At 61.0% G+C, this 15,334-nt stretch overlaps 1 protein-coding gene across 2 annotated transcripts in view; it reads left to right on the top strand.

Annotated features, from left to right (window-relative positions):
• Positions 1-15,334, top strand: part of SBNO2 (strawberry notch homolog 2) — a 72,316-nt gene that overhangs the window by 853 nt on the left and 56,129 nt on the right. The gene's annotated exons all lie outside the window — the stretch shown is intronic.

Here is a 15,334-nt window from a genome sequence, read left to right as displayed (position 1 = left end):
CCCCCGGTTTGGGATGGGGGCTTGCGGATATTAGGTGACCCCGGGGCCGTCTGGGCGGAGTCTGCAGAGCGTGTTGGGGGTGGGAGTGCGGGTCGCATTCAAACCCGGCTTCCAGGGACAGGCGGGAGGGAGGGTAGCGGGCTGAGATGGCCCGAGTGGGGCCCGGGAACAGCGTGTGTCGGTGAAGGGGAAGCGCAGGACTCCTGGTGGGTCCTGTCCCCCGTAGGGCACTCTTCCCACCACCCCAGAGTCCCGAAGAATAAGGCAGGTGGGGCCTGGAGGGACCAATCCCCAGACTGACCTGGGGCGTGGGGGGCAGGCTTTGTGGAGAGCCCACCCAGCGCCTCCAGGGACGCCGGGCACGGATGGTGCTGGGGCAGGGACGGTGGGTGTCTCCTTGGATGAACTGATTAACATTCTGAAAAGTAAAAAAAAAAAAAAAAAAAAAAAAAAAAAAAAAAAAATCTCTAAAATGTGTAGCCGGGGCCTCCCCTGGCTGCTTCTTCCCGGAATGCCTGTTGTTCCCGTCTGCTCAGAACGTCCTTCCTGCCTGTGACTGCTGGGACGGGACGGGATGGGTTTGGTGCCATCTGTTGCACGCCCTGTCAGCGAGAGTGCCCGGCCTCGGAGCTGGCCTGTGCTGATGCTGGCTGCCAGTTTGGTGTGTGTGTGTTGGGGGGGGGTTGCAGTGAGTGTTTTACAGAGGGGCAGAGGGAGCTGAGGTTCAAGAGAAGAGCATGGGAGGGGCCAAGGACCCAGGGCCGCAGACCCCGTGGGCAGCCAGCCCGATTACACGGGGATTACAGGCTTCAAACTTTCTCCAGGCCTCTTCCTCCGGGCCAGGGCAGCCGGCACTGCTTCCTGACTGAGGGGTGCTGTGCTGTTTCGGGTGCCCTCCCTGGGATGGCTCTCCCTGACTCGGCCCTGGAAGAGGAGCAGCGGGGACATGGGACCCAGAGAGTTTGTGGCAGGCCCAGCAGGTGCCGTCCACGCCCTTTCTTCCCAGACATCCTCTGGCCTTCAGGGATCTGGCTGCCCGGCCCCAGATTTTCCCAGGGGTGGCCCTGGTCGTGGGGTGATGGCTTCTCACAGTGGCCTGCTCTGGGCCACCTTCAGAGTTCTTGCCGAGAAAGGGCGAATTTGAGATCTGGGCCCCTTGGTGGGTGGGATGGAGAACAGCAGGATGGGGGCCTCAGGGCCTCCCACGGCAGAGGAGACGGCAGAGGAGACGCAGGCAGGCTCTCGTCCTTGGAGAGGGAAGGACTTGGAAGGCGCCTGCCAGCCCCTGGAGTGTGATTTCAGAGCACAGGGAGGAGGCTTTTGTTTAACTCTGAGGATCCCGGCAGACATCTGCCCACACCTGCCAGGAGCTAGGAGGACCCTGGTGTGGAGGGGCTGTGCAGGCAGGGGCTGGACTTCCAGGGGGAGGGGAGCCTGTCAGAGCACAGAAGAGGCAGCAGGAGCTTCGCTCATCCATTCACTCTCAGTTTGCTTTGGGGTCTGGCCTCTCCGTTCATCCATTCACTCTTGGTTGGCTTTGGAGTCTGGGCTAGACAGGAGGCACCCAGGTGTGCAGGTGCGGAGGAGAGCGTGCATGTTCTCCAGCCGCGTGACCATGGGTGGTCACTGCCCTCTCACCTGGCGGGGAAACCGAGGCGGAGAGAGGTTGCGCCAGCCACCCCTAGACCCCCCCACCCACTTGCTGCCTAAGGCCTCCCCCACCCCCAGGGGTGTGAGGGGTGTGACCAGCTTGGGCTTGGCCCAACCCGGCTCCAGCAGAGTCACGGATGCCCCTCCGGCAGGGCCCATGCGGAAACGCCAACACCGCCAGAGTGAGCTCTGCCCCGAACAAAGAGGCGACTGTGTCGACAGAACCAGTCCGGCTCCCAGAGGCCCCCTCCCAGGGGGCCCCCATGCTGGAGGGTGGGATCAGCTCTGGGAAGGGGGCGGTATCATGTAATCCACAGCTGTAAACACTTCTGGAGGCGGTGTGGAGGCAGCCCCCCGTGACGCCAGCGCTGCCCTGGGGACTCTGCCTGTGTGTGTACACGTGTCTTTGTGTATCTGTATGTTGTGCCATGTGCATGCACATGTGTGTTGTGTGCCTGTGTGTTGTATGGATGTGTGCATTCTGTGTGTGCGTCGTACGGACGTGTGTGCATTCTGTGTGTGCGTCGTACGGACATGTGTGCATTCTGTGTGTGTGTCGTACGGATGTGGGTGCGTTGTGTGTGTGTGAATGTGCATGCCTGTGGCTGTGTGCTCCTGTGCATGTGTGTGTTGTTCGTGTGTTTCATACGCGTGTGTTTTATGGGTGCACATTGTGTGCGTGTCTGTGCACCCGTGTTTGTGTGTTGTGTGTGTGCCTGTGTACCCATGTTCATGAGTCGGTTATGCGTGTGTGTATTTTGTGTGTTGCCCGTGCCTGTGTGCGTGTCCTCGTATGTTGTGTGTGTGTGTATTTTGGTGGTTGTGTGTATTTTGTGTGTGTGCTCATGTGTGTGTTGCCTGTGCCCATGCTTGCGTGTGTTGCTCACGCATGTATTTTGTGTGTGTTTGTGTTGTGGGTGCATGTGTATCACCTCTGCACCCGTGCTCGTGCAAACGTGTACTTTGTGTGCATGTTGCGTGTGCCCGCATGTTGCCTGTGCACCTGTGCCCGTTATGCATGTGTCCGTTGTGTGTGTTGTGTGCGTGCTGCGTGTTCTCATGCACCCCTGCTTGTGCATGTCTTGTGCACATGTGTTTTGTATGTGTGCGTGTGTTGTGTGCACGTGTGTTTTGCATGTGTGCATGTGTTGTGTGCACGTGTGTGTGTGATTTGTTACGGGCAGGCCTGGAATACCTCCAGTCACTTTTTCCACAGCCGAGGGCTGTGTGGTCAGACAGCACACGGGGAGGGCTGGGTGTGTCCAGCTGCCGGTTGAAGCCTAAAAGCGAGGTCACCCCGACCTGGTTCTCGTCCTGGCCTGCCCGCTGTCCGCCCAGCAGTGTGGGTGGACTCTCAGCCTTGCCCCTCGCCTCTGCACTCTCGCCCCCAACCCCCGGGAGGTCGGCCGGCACCTGCACTCTCGGGCTGGGACGAAGAGCAGACTGCCAGCCCCGTGGTAACCTTGCCTCCCTGCTGGGAGGTGCGGTCACCCGTCACAGGGCCCAGGACTCAGGAGAGGGCTCAGCCCTGCGGGCGAAGGCAAACCTGGGGTTCTGGCCAAGACGGGGATTTCGGACGCGTGGGCCCGATCAGCTCTCGCCCTGGGCCTCCTGGGCCCCGTGAGGAGGCGGAGGTTAGATCTGTCGTCTGTGCGCCCGGCATGGATGCTCTGCGGATACGTGCTCGCAGAGAGACGCCAGACGCAAAAGGCCACGGCACGTGACTCCGTTCATGTGACGTGTGCAGAGCAGGGCAATCCACAGATGGGAGGTAGACGTGTGGTCACGTGTCCAAAGCAGGCCAGTCCACAGATGAGAAGTGGGCGTGTGGTTGCAGGGGCTGTAGAGGGGTGGGGAGTGACTGCTGTTGGGGATACGGCTGTGTTTTGGGGGAGCGGAGTGTTTTGGAATTAGAAGCTATGGTGGTCTGCCTTAGAATACGTTGAAACCATTGAGTCATATGCTCTGGACAGGTGCCCCTCCTGGTGTGGATTGTATCTCAGGGAAAATAAAAGTGTTTAACAGAAAGTAAGACCTCCCTGTCCTTCAGAATCCCCCGTTGTCACCACAGGGTTGAGCGCGGTGTCCCCGGAAACTGGTCAGGCAGCCCTGCAGCCAGCTTGCTTCAAGGGGTGATGGGCAGCTGTCCTATCCCGACCCGTAGGACGGCAACAGTGATGGCGTCACCCCACCCCCCGGGGGCCCCTCGCCCAGGCCCAGCTCTGCCTCTGAACCACTCACTGCTTCGGAGGGGCAGGGAATGCTGCATTCTACTCCAAGGGGCCCTACGGGACTCTTGGCGTGAGGGGGACACGCCTGGGGCCACATGGGTGGCACACAGGGGCCGGTCAGCCTGAGGGCGCCTGGTGGTCCAGGCGGAGGCCCCGTGAGAGCCCAGCATGGCAGCGTGGCCCTGAAGCTCAGTCCCACGGAGGCCTCAGCCTGGGGCCACGCTCGTGCCCTGTGCCCTGGCTCTCCTGTGGATTCCCCTGGGCCCCTCGCCCTGGACAACCCCGTGAGTGATGGGGTGGGAGGAGGGGCCCAGAGAGTCATTGCCGAGTCATCTCCCCTGCAGGCACCATCCCGGGCAGCCTCGTGCAGTGCGGGGCATGGGAGTGCTGGGCCCTGGCTGGGGTCAGCAGATTGGACTGGCGGGCCTGGTGCCGCTGTCTCAGTGACCTGCTTCGTGACTCGTGCCCGTGCTTCCCGGAGCCTTGCGATTGACGTCCATCCCCAGCAAGAACAAGCGTCCAGGTGAAACTGAAAGAGGCGGCCTTGGCCTTGGTTCCAGGCCCCGCTGCGTTTTGAAAGTGATGTGCGCCAGGTTCCGGAAGGCGGCTCACTCGCGTTTCCTGGGAGTCTCTGCCGCTGTGGGCTCCTGGGGCCAAGGCCCTGGGTGCTGGGGCGTGGGGAGGGGGAGCCGGTGAGCCTTCGGGCCTGGCGGGCAGTAAACATTTCTGGAACTGACTCACTTGCTGGGGAGGGGCAGCCAGGGAGGGTCACGGAGAAAGTCCCTGCCCGCCATGGCCCCGGACCGCCGTCGGCTGCCCGTCCAGCCTGGAGTGAGGAGGCGTCTTCCTTTGCATGTCAGGTAAACTGAGGAAAGCTGCCTCTGGGGTCCGCTGCGCTCGCCTGGCTTCCGGTGCCCAGGGGCCGGGTGGAATGGGTTGCAGGACCCACGCTGATGACCGCAGCCTCCCTACGCTGTGAGAGGGCCAGGCTTCGTGGGGACAGACAGCCGCCAGGGTGCCTGGAACCCGTGGGTGGGAAGGGGGTTCCAAGGCCACGGGGGACGGTGAGGAGCTTCTCGGGGCGGCATCACTGTGACCAGAATGTTTTCACTGGTGGGGCAGGGGCCCAGCCCCGGAAGCTGCCGGGTGGGTCTCACTCAGCTGGGCGCGGGGGCCCTGGTGGAGAATGGCTGTCGGTGTTGCCCGGGTGTGGCTGGGCTGACCGGGGCATTTTCGGGGGCTTTTATCAGATCCTGGAATGACTGTGACCCGCCAGGAGCTTGGGGGAGCTGCGAGCCCCCAGGTGGATGCAGGAGCTCTCGGGGTGGCCCTGAGGTCTGGGCACCCAACACTGCCCTGGGGTGGGGGTGTGGATGCTTGAATTGCTTGCCGACTTTGGAACACCAGGGGCTGCCACCCTCAAACCCAGACTTGTGGCTTCTCTTGAAAAACCAGATGATCTAGAAACCCCGGCCACATTCCTGCCCACGAGTCTCCGCTGCCCCTCCCCAGGGGTGCACCTGTGTGGCCCCCTCCCCCAGCTCTGGTGAGGCGGCTCCTGCCCCACTTGGAGGACGTGGGAGGGGTGGGGAGGTTACACTGAGAGGATACTCGAGCTCCACATCCATAGCCTCTGGGCCCCTAAAGGGAGTGGGACCGCGTCCCCCGGAGCCTGCTCCCGTACTCAGTGGCCGGCTTTGCTCCTGGCTGGCCATTCAGGAGCCTGGGTTTCCGTGCACGCGGCCTGACCGCAGGCTGAGACCTCATGGCCTGGCGCTGTGTCCTGCGGGTCTGGGTCAGCCCCAGAGAAGCCACCGTCCCCCCCACCCCCTGGAGCGTGGGTGTGGTGCCTCCCGGGGCACAGGGGCTCTGCAGAGGGGTCGTCCTGGATTCCTCGGGTCCCGGCATCGTCACAAATGTCCTCATGCGTGGGACCCTTCTCCAGCTGGAGGAGGGGAGGTCAGGTCAGAAGCCTGAGAGGGACCTTGCCCTGCTGGCTTTTAGGAGGAGGGATGGCGTGATGGGGGACGTGGCTCCCCGAAAGCAGGGAAGTGGGGCCTCGGCCCAGCGGCCACAGGGAGCAGAATCCCGCCCCCGGCCGAGCTCAGGCGCGGACTCTCCCAGAGAACCCAGACCAGGGCCCAGGACAGCAGTGCCTTGACCTTGGCCTTGGAGCCGTGGCCGTGGAGCAGCCAGCCCACCTGGACCTCTGACCTGCTGGGCCCAGAGAGGGCGCGTGGGTGTCGTTGTCAGCAGCTACATTTGAGGGAAGATGGATCAGGCCGCACTGGCGAACCTGGGGTTCCTGCTTCTGTGATTTCGGGCCCTCTGTTCCCTCCCCCAGGCGTGGAGCAGCGCCTGACTGTGCGGCCATTGTCAGGACAGGGCGCGTAGCTCCAGCAGTCAGCACTGAAGTCTCTCTCTGAGCGGTCTTGGAGCTGCCGTCCTCAAGCCCAGCCTGAAGGCAGAAGGGACTCTTCCTCCTCCTCCAGGACCTGATGCCCTCTGGGCTCGGATGCAGGTCCTTGTGACATTTTTGTCACCAAGGCTGGACTTAAGCTCAAGGACGGTGGTGACCGGTCGGGCCACTTGCCTGGGATCAGCATAGCCCGGCTGCTGGCAACGCTTGGCACTCCCCAAGGAGCCAGGTGGGGAGACCTTGTGGCCTGAGGCCGCTGATGTGAGGCAGTGACAGTAGCAGGTGTGGGATGGGCCAGACTACCCTCCACATGGATTGAAGACACACAAGGGCACCTCCATTTCAAAGGACCGGAAGTCTGGAGTGAGTGGGGTTTTGGCTTAACATCTGCTGAGGAGAAAAAGACATGTAGGTTAGAGGGGACCACAGGCTCAAGCTCAGCATGTTAAAAGGCTTTTAGCGTGTGTGGCTTTTAGCGTGTGTGTGTGTGTGTGTGCGTGTATGTTTGTGTGTGTGTGTGCGTGCAGTTGCGGTCTCGCTCTGTTGCCCAGGCTGGTCTCCACCTCCTGGGCTCACGCAGTCCTCCCAGCACTGGGATTACAGGCACGGGCCACCGCGCTGGCCCCAAAAGACTGAAAATAAACACAAGACCCGAGCGGGCTCCTCACAGCAGCCGAAGCCGCATGGAAGCTGCTTGGCTGCCACAGAAAGCCGCACCACCCTGGCCAGGCGGACAGGCCTTTAACCGCCAGGTAGCAGTGAGGCCCACTCAAAGCATGGGGACCCTGCTTTGGAGCCCCCGCAGCCCGGCCTGGAGGCTGTTTCCGCAAAAGCATTTGTGTCGCGGAATCTCCTTTCCACTCCCTCACCGGGGCCTCCCTCTGGGGTCTGGGGTCTGGAATCTGGGGTCTGGGATCTGGGGATCTGAAGTCTGGGGTCTGGGGTCTGGAATCTGGGGTCTGGGATCTGGGGATCTGAAGTCTGGGATCTGGGATCTGGGGTCTGAGATCTGGGGTTTGAGATCTAGGGTCTGGGATCTGGGGCCTGGGGTCTGAGATCTGGGGATCTGGGGTCTGGGATCTGGGGTCTGGGGTCTGGAATCTGGGGTCTGGGATCTGGGGATCTGAAGTGTGGGCTCTGGGGTCTGGGGTCTGGGATCTGGGGTCTGAGATCTGGGGATCTGGGGTCTGAGGTCTGGGGTCTGGGATCTGGGGTCTGGGGGTCTGAGGTCTGGGGTCTGGGGTCTGGGTTTTGGGATCTGGGGTCTGAGATCTGGGATCTGGGGTCTGAGATCTGAGATCTGGGGTCTGAGGTCTGGGATCTAGGGTCTGGGATCTGGGGTCTGAGATCTGGCATCTGGGATCTGGGGTCTGAGATCTGGGGTCTGGGATCTGGGGTCTGAGATCTGGGATCTGGGATCTGGGGTCTGAGATCTGGGATCTGGGGTCGGGGGTCTCGGGTCTGAGATCTGGGATCTGGGGTCGGGGGTCTCGGGTCTGAGATCTGGGGTCTGGGATCTGGGGTCTGGGATCTGGGGTCTGAGATCTGGGGTCTGAGATCTGGGGTCTGGGATCTGGGGTCTGAGATCTGGGGTCTGGGATCTGGGGTCTGAGATCTGGGGTCTGGGATCTGGGGTCTGAGATCTGGGGTCTGGGGTCTGAGATCTGGGGTCTGAGATCTGGGGTCTGGGATCTGGGGTCTGAGATCTGGGATCTGGGGTCTGGGATCTGGGATCTGGGATCTAGGGATCTGAAGTCTGGGATCTGGGGTCTGAGATCTGGGGTCTGGGATCTGGGGTCTGGAGTTGAGATCTGGGGTCTGAGATCTGGGGTCTGGGGTCTGAGATCTGGGGTCTGAGATCTGGGGTCTGAGATCTGGGGTCTGGGGTCTGAGATCTGGGATCTGGGGTCTGGGATCTGGGTACTGGGATCTGGGGCCTGGGATCTAGGGATCTGAAGTCTGGGATCTGGGGTCTGAGATCTGGGATCTGAGATCTGGGGTCTGGGGTCTTGGATCTGGGGTCTGGTTCCCCAGATGTGGTTTCTTCCTAAAAGGCATCGGCCTCACATTCCTGGCTTGGGACTCTTGCTCTGTCCAAGGGTACGGGGCTGAGTGCCAGCAACCACCACTACTCCACTTGGCTCTGACTCTGGGCCCGGACTTCCTTCTGTTCTCAGGGACAGCAGTGCTGCCTTGGGGGTGCCCGGCACCCTGCTCGCATCTCAGCCACGACGTCCCCCTGGCCTTGTGGCTTCCACTTTCGGGGTTGGCTTGGGAGGAAGCACCAAGGCCCCTCCCCAGGGCCTCCTTTATTCCCTTTCCAGGCGTGCATTCGGCACCGTGCTGACCATGCCTGGTGGGGCTGTGGGGTCAGCTGAGCAGCCCTGAGCTGGTGGAGCTCCCAACGGCGGGGTCAGATGTCAGGCAGGGCCACGCTCAACTCCGGGTCCTCCCTCGCATGGCGAGGGCTGCTGCGCAGGGGTTGCTGGGTCCTACCTGTTGGGCGTGTGGCCCTGGCTCGGGCTGGACGCCTTGTTTGCTTCAGGGCAGTGGAGTCTTGACCTCCTCGGGGCACACCCTGTGGAAGACCCACAGTGCCGCCGCTGCCTCCTCCTCCTCCTCCTCCTGTTCCTCCTCCTCCTCCTCCTGTCTCCACTGCCCCTGGCATCTGGGACACCCCACAGTGTCCTAGCACCTGTTCCTCCTCCTCCTCCTCCTCCTCCTCCTGTCTTCACTGCCCCTGGCATCTGGGACGTCCCCACAGTATCCTAGCACCTGTTCCTCCTCCTCCTCCTCCTCCTCCTGTCTCCACTGTCCCTGGCATCTGGGACACCCCACAGTGTCCTAGCACCTATTCCTCCTCCTCCTCCTCCTTCTCCTGTCTCCACTGTCCCTGGCATCTGGGACACCCCACAGTGTCCTAGCACCTATTCCTCCTCCTCCTCCTCCTTCTCCTGTCTTCACTGCCCCTGGCATCTGGGATGTCCCCACAGTATTCTAGCACCTGTTCCTCCTCCTCGTCCTCCTGTTCCTCCTCGTCCTCCTGTTCCTCCTCCTCCTCCTGTTCCTCCTCCTCCTCCTGTTCCTCCTCCTCCTCCTGTTCCTCCTCCTCCTCCTGTTCCTCCTCCTCCTCCTCCTGTTCCTCCTCCTCCTCCTCCTGTTCTTCCTCCTCCTCCTTCTCCTCCTGTTCTTCCTCCTCCTCCTCCTCCTCCTGTCTCCACTGCTCCTGGCATCTGGGATGTCCCCACAGTGTCCTAGCACCTGGCCCTGTGCACGGGGGAGGCTTTGTGCTGGAGCAGGACAGGAGGGTTGGCAAGAGAAGCTGTCAGTTCGGCCACCCGCTCAAGCTGTTCCTGCTCCTGGCCATCTCCGAGCTTGGGAACTTTCCCTCCCACGGCACCAGCCCCTTGGCCCCTCTGGAAGGCCCCGGAAGCCATGGGCAGGGGCTTCCCTCGAAATCAGGGGTGCAGTGTGAAGCCCCCACGGCCAACACCCTTGAGCCCTCCCAGGAGAGGGGCCGTGATGGCCGCGGGCCTGAGTTTCCAGAGGACCCACCTGGAGGGAGGCCCTTGGTCGGGGGGAGGGGAGCTTCCTGGGCGCTGGGTTCCGACCCCGTCCTCAGGGCGCTGAGTCTGGGCAGTACACCTTTCCCTGTGAGAGAAGCACGTGGGCTCCTGGGGTATGGGGCGGTGAGGCTGCAGTGCCCATTCCACCTCCAGGCAACCGAGGCCACTGCCGTTCCTCGTGGGGCGGGGAGAACTTGCTCGCCCTGGACCCCGGCTCCTGCCCTCCTGCCGGGCCCACCTCGTCCTCATCCTAAATCGAGGGGCCGTCCCCCAGCATGCTTGAGAAATGTCAGGCGGTGCTGGGCCGGTCTGGGGCCCCCAGGCTTCCCCGGCGCCGCCTGGCCTGTGCCTGTGCATGGCAGGGTCCAAGCTCGGGAGCGGTGGCCTCTGCCCGTGGTTGGCAGCCTGGAGCCACTGCGGTCCAGACGCCTCCTGGGACGCTGTGGAAATCCACAGACAGCCTCATGCCGCCTCACCCCAGGGCACCCGAGTCCTCGTGCTCACGGGAATCACGTAGGGGTCAGGGCTGGAGCAGCCTCCTCCCTGGACGAGCTTCTCGTGGCGGCCGCAGCAGTGCTGCAAACTGGGTGGCTTAGAGCAGCCTCTCCCTGTCCTGGAGGCCAGGAAGCTGAGGTCAAGGAGTAGCTCCAGGGGAGGACCCTTCCTGCCTCTCCCAGCTTCCGGGGCTCCAGGCGCCCTTGGTCTGCGGCCGCGTCACTCCAGCCTCTGCTCCGTCTCCATGCGGCCGTCTCCCGATGTGTGGGTGTCCACGTTCCTCTTTTCTCTTAAGGACATCAGTTGTTAACAGGGACATAGACCACCCCGCTCCAGCATCCTCATTGTAACCAACCACGTGTGCAAAGACCCCGTATGCAAATAAAGCCCCACCCACAGCTGCGGGTAGACGTGAGTCTGGAGGGACTGTAGTCACCCCGGTGCCCTCTCTGTCCCTGGCACTCCCTCTTGCACCTCAGGACCAGCCTCCAAATCGTCACTTACCAGACCCTGTCTTCGCCTTGTGGCCCGCAGGCACTGTGGGGTCTGATCCTGCCCCCATACGTCCCCAGCACAGGCTGTCCCTGGGGCTCTGCCCCGTCCACATTGGTGGCCCTGCAGCCCCGACGTCCCCTCCCCTCTGCCGGTTGGAGCCTGGAATGTGGGTGGACGATGGTCTGCTCTCTTCCCACTGAACGCTGTCCGGCGGCTGGACTGGGTGTGCATGTAACTGGTCTACAGGGTCCTCACATGGGCTAGGGAAAGCGGTGTCAGGTTCCTGGTCTCCGTTTCTCTGTGTGTCAGATGAGGGGCTAGACCAGCTCTGGGGAGCTCTGGAGATGGGGTTGAAGGTCAGGAAGGCCTCTCTTGGTCTGGAGGTTGGGCTCCACCCCACAAAGCTGGGAGAAGGTTGCCGGCCTGGAGAAGTCTGGTCCCTCAAGGCCAATGTCAGCTGGTCCCTCCGGGGCGTCAGCCTCCTGCCTCTGGCAGGCTCGTTTGGGTGAGAGGAAGCCAGATTTCCCCTTTGCAGGGGTTGAGATCCAGGCCCCTGCCCCCAACAGCGTTTCTTTTTGAGACGGAGTCTCAGTCTTTCACCCAGGCTGGAGTCCAGTGGCGCCGATCTCGGCTCACTGCAAGCGCCGCCTCCTGGGTTCACGCCATTCTCCTGCCTCAGCCTCCCGAGTAGCTGGGACTACAGGCGCCCACCACCACGCCCGGCTAATTTTTTGTATTTTTTTAGTAGAGACGGGGGTTTCACCGTGTTAGCCAGGATGGCCTTGATCTCCTGACCTCGTGATCCGCCTGCCTCGGCCTCCCAAAGTGCTGGGGTTACAGGCGTGAGCCACCGCGGCTGGCCTCTTTTTTTTTTTTTTTTTTTTGAGGATTTTCGTTCTTGTTGCCCAGGCTGGAGTGCGGTGGTAGGATCTTGGCTCACTGTCTCCTCCAACTCCCGGGTTCAAGCGATTCTCCTGACTCAGCCTCCTGAGTAGCTGGGATTACAGGCACGCACCACCATGCCTGGCTAATTTTTTGTAGTTTTAGTAGAAATGGGGTTTTGCCATGTTGGCCAGGCTGGTCTCAAATTCCTGACCTCAAGTGATCCACCCGCCTTGGCCTCCCAAAGTGCTTGGATTACAGGCGTGAGCCACCATGCCTGGCCCCCCAACAGCATTTCTGAGGATAGAGAGGGAGGGAGGCACCCTCTGGAGGAGAGGCGGGGTCTGGGGCCCCAGGGGCTGTGGGTCTTCATCCCGAGGTCTTTAAGCTGCTGCCGAGCTGGAGCGGAAGTGCGGCCCCATCGGGCTGGGCTGTGGTTTAGGTGGACACCCCTGGACTGGTGGGCAGGTGGGTGTGGAGGGCGGAGGGAAGATGGACTGTTCCACGGCTTCTTCATTCATGGACGGACAGCTTGGCAAGGGGTGGGGGACCCCGCTGGCCCTGGGGGAGGAAACACGCACACGTGGTGCTCTCAGGGATGCTGAGATGCAGGCGTCGGCGTGTCGGTCAGCGTGACGCGCACGTGGCTCTCCAGGGATCCTGAGACGCAGGCATCGGCGTGTCGGTCAGCGTGACGCACACGTGGCTCTCCAGGGATCCTGAGACCAGGCATCGGCGTGTCGGTCAGCATGACGCACACGTGGCTCTCCAGGGATCCTGAGATGCAGGCATCGGCGTGTCGGTCACACGTCACTCTCAGGGTTCCTGAGAAGCAGGCATTGGCATGTGAGTGTGATGCACACACACCACTTTCGGGGCCCCTGGGGTGCAGGTGTCCGGCATGTTGGTCATTGTGCACCAGTCGAGGTACCCTTGGGAGACCTGGCCCTGCGCCTTGTGGTAAGGGGGGTCCACCCGGGGTCCGTGCTCCCTGGACACAGCCTGGGCCAGTGGTGCCCTGGTCCTTTCACGGGCGGGCTGGGCTCTGAGCAGGCAGCGAGCCCGGGGAGGGAGGACTGGGTCTGGGCCCAAGCCTGGGGCCTCCCCCATGATTGGCTTTTGGGCTGCACGGGGGATGAGGGTCAGAACTGCAGTCCGTGTGGCCGGGTGCCACCCGCGTGCCTGTGGTTTGCCAGGCTGGCCTTTTCCTGCATGAAGGTTTGCGGCAGCTGAGGATGCAGCTTCTCCCACAGCTGGTGGAGGGCCTGGCGGGCAGCAGAGCCATGTTTTCCCAGTTCATGCTGGGAATTACGCTTTTTAAAATTTTTATTTTATTTTATTTTATTTTGAGACAGAGTGTCACTCTGTTGCTCAGGCTGGAGTGCAGTGGCGTGATCTTGGCTCACTGCAACCTCGGCCTCCTGGGTTCAAGTGATTCTCCTGCCTCAGCCTCCCGAGTAGCTGGGATTACAGGTGTGCGCCACGACACTGGCTATTTGTGTGTGTGTGTGTTTAGTAGAGACGGGGTTTCGCCACGTTGCTCAGGCTGGTCTTGAACTGACCTCAAGTGATCTGCCTGCCTTGGCCTCCCAAAGTGCTGGGATTATAGGCGTGAGCCACCACACCCAAGCACAGTTTTTACTTTTGAGATAATTGCAGATTTGTGGCTATGGTAAGAAGTGATACAATTATGGTAAGAAGTGATACAAAGAGATTCCTCCCACGTGTTTCCCTCAGTGGTAAGGTCTTGTACAATGAGAGAACAATGTTACCAACTAGATGTTGACGCTGGCGTGGGCCAACTTCCCCACTGTGTGGCGGCAGGTGTGAGTGTGTGTGCAGGTGCATGTGGGGGTGGGGTGGGGTGTACCTATGCAGGTGGGTGTGTGTGCAGGTGCAGGTGGGGTGCCCGTGCAGGCACAGGTGCCATTGGGGTCTATGTGCAGTTGTGGGTGGGGTGTGTGTGTGGGTTCATGTGTGGGTGCAGGTGTGGATGCCTGTGCAGGTGTGTGTGGGCGTGGCACACTCGTGTCTGTGGCCATGTGCTGAGATGCGTGTGTGGGTGCATGGGTGTGTGGCACACTCGTGTCTGTGGCCGTGTGCTGAGATGCGTGTGCGGGTGTGTGTGGGTGTGACACACTCGTGTCTGTGGCCGTGTGCTGAGATGCATGTGTGGGTGTGGCACACTCGTGTCTGTGGCTGTGTGCTGAGATGTGTGTGTGGGTGCATGCGTGTGTGGCACACTCGTGTCTGTGGCCGTGTGCTGAGATGCGTGTGTGGGTGTGTGGCACATTCGTGTCTGTGGCCGTGTGCTGAGATGCGTGTGGGTATATGCGTGTGTGGCATACTCGTGTCTGTGGCCGTGTGCTGAGATGCGTGTGCGGGTGTGTGTGGGTGTGACACGCTCGTGTCTGTGGCCGTGTGCTGAGATGCGTGTGTGGGTGTGACACACTCGTGTCTATGGCTGTGCACTGGGATGCCTGTACAGGTGTGTGTGGGCGTGGCACACTTGTGTCTGTGGCCGTGTGCTGAGATGTGTGTGCGGGTATGTGTGGGTGTGACACACTCGTGTCTGTGGCCGTGTGCTGAGATACGTGTGTGGGTGCATGCGTGTGTGGCATACTCGTGTCTGTGGCTGTGTGCTGAGATGCATGTGTGGGTGTGTGTGGACGTGGCACACTCGTGTCTGTGGCCGTGTGCTGAGATGCGTGTGTGGGTGTGACACACTTGTGTCTGTGGCTGTGCACTGGGATGCCTGTACAGGTGTGTGTGGGTGTGGCACACTTGTGTCTGTGGCCGTGTGCTGAGATGTGTGTGCGGCTGCGTGTGGGTGTGACACACTCGTGTCTGTGGCCGTGTGCTGAGATGCGTGTGTGGGTGCCTGTGGGCGTGGCACACTCGTGTCTGTGGCTGTGCGCTAGTTCCTCAGTACTTAGTGTTGCTGTTTTTAGGATCGTGGCTTTCCTGGCTGGGCCACCTAGTATACTATGAGTCTGTATTTGTGTTGTTTTTTTTTTTCTTCAAAAACCATCTGTAACCATTGTTTTTATTATTTTATTTTATTTTTTAAGTTTTATTTATTTTTTTGAGACAGGGTCTTGCTCTGTTACCCCGGCTGGAGTGCAGTGGTACGATCATAGCTCACTGCAGCCTCAAACTCCTGGGCTCAAGCAATCCTCCCACCTCAGCCTCCTGGGTAGCTGGGACTACAGGTGCGTTCACCACACGTGGCTAATTTTTAAATTTTTTTGTAGAGATAAGTTGTTGCTATGTTACCCATGCTGGTCTTGAACTCCTGGCCTCAAGCGATTCTCCCACCTTGACCTCCCAAAGTGCTGGGATTACAGGTGTGAGCCACTGTTCCCGGCTGTATTATTTTAAAAAAGAATAAAACCTTAACTTTAAAAGACCCCATCCCTGCTCCCGTCTAGGGTGTGGAGTGGTCCCTGAGCCCTGTGTCCCCCACAAAGGAGCCCCACAGCCTCGGGGCCAGGAGGATGCCTGCAAAGGCCCCAGGCGCCATCTGTGGCCGTGCCTGCTCACCTTGGGCCAGGACATCCATCTGTCTGGCCGGCTGCTGGGGAAGCTGTATGTCG

This window comes from Gorilla gorilla, chromosome 20 (genome assembly GCF_029281585.2).
Source record: "Gorilla gorilla gorilla isolate KB3781 chromosome 20, NHGRI_mGorGor1-v2.1_pri, whole genome shotgun sequence".
Lineage (NCBI taxonomy): Eukaryota > Metazoa > Chordata > Mammalia > Primates > Hominidae > Gorilla > Gorilla gorilla.
Note: the sequence above shows the minus strand (reverse complement) of the source record. Positions and strands in the feature narration are given on the sequence as shown.